Here is a 9,623-nt window from a genome sequence, read left to right on the forward strand (position 1 = left end):
CCCAAACTCAAATCCCAAGCTACAACTCACTTCATTTCCTCCTCACACACATTCAAATGGTCACTAATTGACCATTACAAGGTTAATAAACCATCACATGAGCAAACCCTAGAATTGTTCAAGTGTCCAATTTTTTTCATTTCACACATGCACAATTCTTGCATTTCATTTACTCAATTATGTTCAATCCCTCATCCACTACCAAAGGCTGCTCATAACCATTTTTTCTACCAAGCAAAATCATCAAACCCTAGCTAACCCTAGCTGCCAAAATTGTATAGTGTACACACACACTTGTTTGTTTTATTTTCTTACATTTCCTACACAATTCATGCCCTTAAACATGAATTAGAGCAAAAGGAACAAGGATTGGACACTAACTTTGAATGGAGCAGAATTTCAAGCTACCCAAACTTCTTTTTTTCTTTCTCTTTTGGCTGCCTAGAGGATGTTCAAGTTGCTAGGTTAATTTTTTTGTGAAGAAGGCTAGGGTTTTGAGGTGAGATTTGGTGAGGTTGGGAGCTTGGGATAGCTTTCATGGAGGTTTTCTTTCCTCTCTCTCTCTCTCTCTCTCCATGTTTTTGGCTACCCCAAAGTTTGAAGAAGCAACTAATTTTTCTTTCTTTTTTTCTGGCCATTAAGTCATTTTAAATAAGTTAATGCCATGTGTCAAAGTTTGATTGGGTGGGAGGATTTTTAATGACATCATAATGATATCATAATTCCAATTCTTTAATTTTCTTTCCTTTTCTTGTCTACTAAATTTCAATTTAATTTTTAGCAATATTTATTCATATTTTATGTCATAATAATTATTTACTTAACTGGACAAGTCGGCCAAAAATTATCTCTGAATATGAAATGACCAAAATGCCCTCATTTGGCTTAACAGACTAAAATTTTCTGTACCAATTGAAAAATTTTTCTAAACCTTTTCTTGGCATTCTAATACCATAGAAACCTCAATGACTCTTCTCTGGAGTGCCAAAAATTATTTTATGAATTTTTCCCTAGGTCTAAGTCTCCTAGTTACGAAAACCGCAACTTCCCACTGGGTTACCCATCGCTAGGGCATCGGCTCATTCAACTTAGTTATATTTTATTTCTAAAATTTTTTATAAATTTTCCTTATTAATATTTGAGTTAATTATGGTTCCTCACTTTAGTTTAAATATTTTTCCGAACGTTCTAGCTGTCCCGACCGACACTGGTCACCGAAATAGTAGAATGTACAGAGTTGCTACAGGGAGGGTGTTACAGTAATATATATGAAAAAGAATATTTAATGGGGTCATTTGACCCCACTTCATTGCATGCGGCGCCGCCACTTGTATTGGACTACCTCCATTTATATGTGTATTTTGACTTTTTTTTTTTATAGGACTGTGGGGCATTGATGCATCTTTTAATTTTAAAAATAAGTCATAAGGAAAAAATGTATCATTAATAGATATTATTTTGCTATTCTAAATTATTTAATTACAAAGTGATAAATATTATTTTAAGTGTAGTAATATATAAAATATGAGTATATTATTTATCTTAATAAAAAAACACAAATACAAGATTATTATGTTAAGTAAAATGAATATAATTATGAATTTATTATTTATTTTATAAGATTGGTATGTTAAGGATATTTTAGGAAATAAATGCAGAATTGAAAATTCATCTATATTTATTTCAAATATGAATTTGTAGAATTCAATTAAAATACATATTTTAAGTTTCAGCATGTCAAACATGAAAATTTGATTACAAATGAATTCTACCTAAAATTCATTTATAAATAATTTTGGCATTTTGAATTTCAGCATGCCAAATGAGGGCTTAAGCATCTCAACCATTTGTCTCTCAAAGTACAACTTTGCATTTACATGAACATTCAATAATATTATACAAAAGTTTAATCTTGTTGAAAACAAAACCTATAATTTTATACTTTCTAACAACAAGTGTAAGTTAGAGTTGATAAGCAAAATAATAAATATAGTATGTGTAATGCCCTCACTTTAGGTAGTTTTGTATATTCCACTGTTCTGGCGACTAACGTCTATTTGGAAGGCTGAAATGTCTGGAACTATCCTTAAATTAAGGTGAGGAGATATAATTTAATCTTAAATTGGTCAATTAAAGGTGAAAGAAATCAAAAGAAATGGATTAGAAAACAATTAAATGTGCTTAAGTCCTGGCAATTAGTGACTCCCATGGGAAGTAGCTAAAAATCGGTGTTTTGGATATGTTTGCTATTTCAATTCATGTAGGACCTTGTAAGATTCTTAATTAAGACTTAAATAAGGTATAATGAAGAATTAATAAGTTAAAGAAACTAAAAAGAAACAAATAAAATGCATTAGAATTAGAAAATATCATATATGGTAATTTTAAGGAAGATTAAGGGCAAAGATGAAACTAACACTTGTCATGTGACTTGCACATGACTATGGCAGCCATAAAACATCTCAAAATTCATATTAGGATGCAGAAAATAAAAAGAAAGGAGAGAGAGAGAGAGGAGGTGGCTGAATAAGGAAAGAAAATGGAGGAAGGAGAACCACCATTTTTCAACTTAAATTTTCACTCCAAATCAAGGAATTTTGCTTCCCAATCACTACTAAGCAACTTATTTCTACTTTTCTTTAGTTTATTTCATGGTTTGAGAGAAAGGAAAGTTAAGTTTTATGTGGGTTGGATTATGGAAGTTGATGGAAAATTAGAAACTCATAAAAGTAACTTGTTTAATTATGTTTAATTTGATTTTTAGCATGATTTTAACATTCTAAACACAAGAAACCAACAAGAATTTTGCATGAATCAACAAAATCCACCTAGGATTCCTTGTGATATGGTTCAGCCAACATTAAAGAAATTAGGGAAAATTTATTTTTGGTCCAATTAACTAGTTAATTTAACTAATTAAGCAACCTATACATGAATTCTAGCATTTGATTAATTTATTTGGTGTTGAATCAAATTTTCCATAACGCAAAGTATGTAGGAAGTTATTGAAACATGGTGAAATTGTCATATTTGGCAGCCACTTTGTTGTGTTGGTTGGTTGATTGAGAATTGCAGGATTAAAGTGCTTTTGACGGAGAATACCAAGGTATTTTCCGAGGGTCCGAAAAACAAAGGAAGCTAGTTCTTTTTTGCATATAAATCTTACACACCAAGTGTTTAATAAAATGCCTAAATGAACTTGACATAATGTGAGAGGTATAACCAATTGGTTAAAAAAAATTGTTATGGTTTATCAGGTAGGAAAATTCTTAAGGAAACAGCAAAATTAGCTCGGCAGGTGTACTTATTAGGAATAATCGAGGAATTTATTCTGAAATGTCTGAATTTTTCTATATGACAGCAATTCCAAAGGAGCAAGGTGGAAGTATTGACTTAGGAACCAAATCCACCTAAACTAGAGATAAACAAGTTTGTGCACAACTAGTATTAAACTATTAAAAGTTTTTACATATTTATGTTGATAAAATGGCTTTATTGATACATGTTTTATAATCTCCAAAATATAACTTTACCACAACAATTGATTGAATTTCATTATTGTTATGATGAATTTTAATTAAAATTATGATTTATATTGTGTTTTGTGTGAAGAGTATATGTTGCTGAGATTTGCAGTAAATGGATCCACATTGAGATTTCATACCCATACAAAAGGAAATGAATTTATGATATTATTTTCACATCTCACAGCTAATGCTTAATATGGTTATTACCCATCTCTTATTTGTTGAGGTGATACACTAATGTTTGGATGGATGTGATCTGGATACTATGGTTTGTGCACATTGATATGATATGATCTCCCTCATGTAAGAGATGAGATAAGATTTGAAGATGGCCCTAGCGGATTATTTATATATATGGTGTTATGGATGGCATGTGCAAAGTGATATGATATGGCCTCCCTTAGGTAAGAGTTAAAATGAGATTTGAAGATGGCCCTTGTGGATTAATCTTGCATTAGGCTGGTGAAATTAAGAATGAAATTTGAATTGTGCAAATGTGTTTTAAAGATGATACCATATGAGTAAATGATATGTAAGAAACTGTTTTCTATATGTGACCCATACTTTTATATTCACCTTATGAGTATATTTGAATATCCATTTCCATAACTTGTTTTGAATATTGTTTTCAGTACTTATTATTTGATAATTTAATTGTTTATGGTTTAATATTTATTGTGCACTACTGCGTACATTTGTACTCAGCGTTAGTTATTTTCCTAACTAACGTAGATAAAGGAAAAGAAAGATTATAGGCAAGTAGGAGCAGCACTTGTTGTCACCAAGATCAGAAGTCAACTTGACGTAGGTGAATTGGTTCCTTGATTTTGTGTATATATGATGTTGTCCATTTACAACAGGATATTTTGTTTTAATATCTGAGCAGAATAAGATAAAATTTTGTTGTCTGTATATAACTATAAACTTTATGAAATGATTTATTAGTTAGTTGATTAAAGAAAACTAGTATGCAATTCTAATATCCATGGGACTATAGAGTTGTGGACTGCCACAGGTTTCCACAGGTGTTAATTTAAGTATTATTTGAACTGTTTTAACCAAAATACAGCAGTTTTTAAATTTTAAATTATTTGATTTAATGCTTTTCTATAGGGAAGCTTATATTTGAAAACTATATCATTTTCTTAAGGTGTACTGCATCTAATTTTAAAACAAAATATATAGTTGCAAAGTACTTTGAAATAGATTAAAATGACTGGTAGCGAATTTCTGATTTACAGTTATTTTGATAATCTTTTTGTAGTATGAAGTTTTGTAGTAAAATATTTCTTACTCTATTATGTTTTGAATTAAAATGATTTTAAATCGTATTCATTTCCTTGTAATGTATTCACCGGGTTCTAAGGATTCGATTTCAGCATCCATTGAACATATTACGGGAGACATGTTACGTCTAGGAGAGGGATAAGGCGTGACAGTATGCACTAGAGATTGATGAGCACTAGAATTTTCTTTTAATATCAAACTTTTAAGACCATTGAATTTGCTTTACATATTACAATCTCTATCACAACCTTAAATTTTTAAATTGGATGTGCTTAAGCTATAAGTGAAAAAATAAAGAATCAATATTTTTCTTAATTGATGTTGCACTCGTATCATGAACATGCACAATACTAGGAAAAATGCTCAATATATAATACATCTATTTCTATTAACATAAAGTATAACAACTCTCCTATACTCTTTTGACTAATATATCCTAGCACTTGTCAACTAAAATAGAAAACAATTGGCTTATTGGATAAAAAAATCCAAATTTTTTAGGGTATTCACAATTGGAGCCAAAATTTTAAATTGTGTATTATAGCCAAATCTTAGTTAATTGTCATAATTGTAGTCAAATGACTAAATTCAATTTGAGAAAGTTAACAATTAACTATAATATAGTCCTTAAAGTTTTATTTGATTAATAAAATAGTTCATTGATTTAAACTTTATATTTAAATATTTTTATTTATTATATAAAATATAATTATAATATAAAATAATTTATATTTATTTTTAATTGAAATTTTATACTAAAAAATAATACATATATTTTTATTTTAAAAATACTTTTTAGCATAAAATTTCAATTAAAAATAAATATAAAATATATTTTAAATTATAAATATTTTATATAATAAAAAATATTTAAATATAAAGTTTAAATCGATTGACTATTTTGTTAATCAAATAAAATTTTAGGGACTATATTGTAATCTACCGTAAACTTTCTCAAATTTAATTTAGTCCTTTAGCTATAATTGTGACAACTAATTAAGATTCGACTATAATACTCACAATTTAAAGTTTTAACTGCAATCGTGAACTCCTTAAAAAATTTTAAATTTTTTTATCTAATAGGCCAAAACAATTCATCTCCAATATTTTTAACGATAATATATGTTATCTCAACTGCAATTGCATTGATGATATCTCTTTGAATATGATGAGATATAAATTTGAGATTTTTAAGAGCATTCTTCAATACAATATTACTAATATTCTCATTATATAAAGCAAGAACTTTTAAAAATTTAATAAAATTTCCTTGATTTAATAAATTTTCTATCTCATCATTCCCTTGAGAAGCCAATCCTTGTATCAAAAGATAGCAATGACAAACAATTAATACATTCAATATACAATAGCACCTAACCTTTACTTGTTCCAATTGTTTAGAAAAGGCAATTGGATGAGAAATTCTAAACATTTATGTCAACTCACATTTATATCTATAAGTTTTAATTTTGTATGAAATAGCCTAACATTTAATATTGTCACAAATGTAGCTAAAAAGGTTAAATTGAATGTGAAAAGTTAATAGAAAATTATAATACAGTACCTAAAATTTTATTTGATTAAGAAAACAGCCCATTGATTAAATTTTATGTTTAAAAAGAAGGCCAAATGGCATAATAAATCCAAATATTTATGTGTATCGCTCATTTTATCAAAAACTTTTAATTTTGGATAATTTTTTTTTTAAATGTGATTTCTCTCTCTCTCTCTCTCTCTCTCTCTCTCTCTCTCTCTCTCTCTCTCTCTCTCTCTCTCTCTATATATATATATATATATATATATATATATATATATAATTTTATGTTTAAAAAGAAGGCCAAATGGCATAATAAATCCAAATATTTATGTGTATCGCTCATTTTATCAAAAACTTTTAATTTTGGATAATTTTTTTTTTAAATGTGATTTCTCTCTCTCTCTCTCTCTCTCTCTCTCTCTCTCTCTCTCTCTCTCTCTCTCTCTCTCTCTATATATATATATATATATATATATATATATATACACACACACCAGTCTGATACTTTGTATATGTGCTCTCGCATATTAGGATTGAACTTTGTGAAATTGAAATTGGTATTTACTATGTATTTTAATGTAAAAAGTAAGGTAAACAAAAATATTAACTAGATGATAATTGCAGAGAAAGATTCTTGATGTAAGGGCAATTTGAGATTGTGTACATCCATGGTTGTGTACTTTGGTTTGCAAATGAGAGAAGGGTTTGCTGCAAGCTTTTGTTTTGTTTCATATTTATTATCAAGATTAATAAATTGATAATAAAGAGGGTTGTTTGTGAACAGAGAAAGCTGGAGAAAGTGTAAAAGGAAAGGAGAAAAAGATTTTATTTATTTCATATATAATTATTGTATATTTTAAAATTTTAAAATTAAAGTTTCATGAACCAAACAAAGGGCATTGCATATATTTTTCTATTTTATATTTCAAAAAGTTTTAAAGATGATAGAAATTATCAGAATTTGACAAGATACACACTCATCATTGAATTTGGCTCAATGGCAAAGCCCAAATTGACTTTACATTACTAACCTAATTCAATTAAAACTAATGCATAACTTCTTCAATTTTATTAAAAAAGGTTAATTTAAACATCTGGTTAGTATATGAGATACGCTAGAGACAAGAAAAAAGAATTAAAAAATAATAAACAAAGCAAAATGGACAGTAGAAAGTAAAAACACTTTACATTGTAGAATGATCATAGGTTATAATTAGAAAAAATAATTAGAAGCTATTAAGGACCTGAAAGCTTGGCCTGGCATGGCCTGGCCTCAGAATCATTAGCACCAAGTGATAAAAATTCAGAGAATGAATTTATGTTGGCTTGATAAGACACAATATCAGGTACTAAAGCTTTAAAATAGGGTATATCGATTGAGAGAGAGAGAGCAACGAGCGATAAAAATTCACAGAATGAATTTATGTTGGCTTGATAAGACACAATATCAGGTACTGAAGCTTTGAAATGGGGTATGGAGAGAGAGAGAGAGAGAGAAATGGTTCAAAGTAGAAGTTTTTTTATAAAATGAGCAATACACGTAAATGTTTAGATTTATTCTGCCATTTGACCTTCTTTTTAAATATAAAATTTAATCAATAGACTATTTTGTTAATTAAATAAAACTTTAAGTACTATATTATAATTTACTATTAACTTTTCAAATTCATTTTAACTCATCTGGCTATAATTGTGAGAAATCTTAAAGGTTAGGGTATTTCATACAAAATTAAGAATTATGGATATAAATATAAATTGACGTAAATTTTTAATATTTTTCATCCAATTGGCCTTCAAAAAAAGACATTGCAATATCTTAAACTTGGTTTATCAAATCTTGACAAAGCGAATTATCATTTGTTATTATCATTATTATAATCTCCAATATGATCTTGCAACCTCTTTCTCATATGTCAAGTGGTAAAACCATCATATACAAAAGCATCATAAGTCATTCCATTATGTCTTGCTATAAAAAGATAACAATATAAATAATATACAATATATTTTGCTAGACTATAGTCAACTCTAAAATTCATCAAACCAAAACACAATAAATTTACGTTTTCTACTCCCTTTTCCATTTAAGTGAACTTATGTTCTCTTGTTTGACATGGATGAAGTAAACTTTATGAACCCAACCCCTCATGTTTGGTGGATAGAACAAGGGGCATACAGAGAAACTGCCAAACCGATCAATCTGACCAACCCGAATAAATCCAAATCAAAATTAGTAGTTTCACATATTTAAATATTAGTTATGATTTGAAAATAATTATAAATTGAATTTTCGGTTTGGGTTTCGGTTTGACAACCGAACTCAAACTGAACCCAAACTATATATATATATATATATATGTAAGAAATACGTGAATAACTTTATTTCATTTTTAATTCTTATTTATTTTTACTGAATAATACATCTTAAGTTAATATTTTATTTTTAATTAATGTATGATAAGATGTATATGAAAAAAAATTTAATTAGAGTTAAATCATAAAAGTCTAAAAAGTATTAAAACAAGTAAAAACTGTCTAAATCGAACTCAACCCAACTAATGTGAAAATTGAACATATGTAGTTTTATAATTTAATTTATTGATTTCGATTTGAATACTATCAAAATCGACTTTTTCAATTTGGTTTAGCAAAATACATTAAACCTATCTAAACTGACCCATGTACATGCCTAGATAGAACATTATATTAGGTCATAGTTCTAGATTACAAGTTTTCAATCATCATCAACAGGGGTGTGCAGTTCTCGTTTCGGTTCCGTATGATTCTTAATTCCGATTTAGTTTGGTATAATTTCGGTTCGATTCTTAAAATAAATTTATGCAATTATTTCTATAAAAAGTCATGCTTGAATTAGCATTAAGTTTTGAAGTGGGTTATTAATAAAAAATATATCTATAATACATATTTTAGCTACTTTTAAATTATATAATATTTAACTATAAGGTGTATGTATAATTTAGTATTAAGCATATTATATAAAATAATAGTACAATTATATCATATAATAGGCCTTTTAGCTATTTATTAATTATGTAATCATTAACTATAAGATACAAATATAATTATGAATTAAGCATATATAGTATAATAATACACTTATAATTTAGAACTATAAGATAATTTAATGTATTTATTACTAAAATTATTAAAAAAGATAGATAGTTATATTTAGTTCATAATTATACATACATATATAAATTATATATAATTTTATTAAAAGTATATAATACATCTAAAAAATCATAGAAAAT

This window comes from Hevea brasiliensis, chromosome 17, assembly GCF_030052815.1.
Source record: "Hevea brasiliensis isolate MT/VB/25A 57/8 chromosome 17, ASM3005281v1, whole genome shotgun sequence".
NCBI lineage: Eukaryota > Viridiplantae > Streptophyta > Magnoliopsida > Malpighiales > Euphorbiaceae > Hevea > Hevea brasiliensis.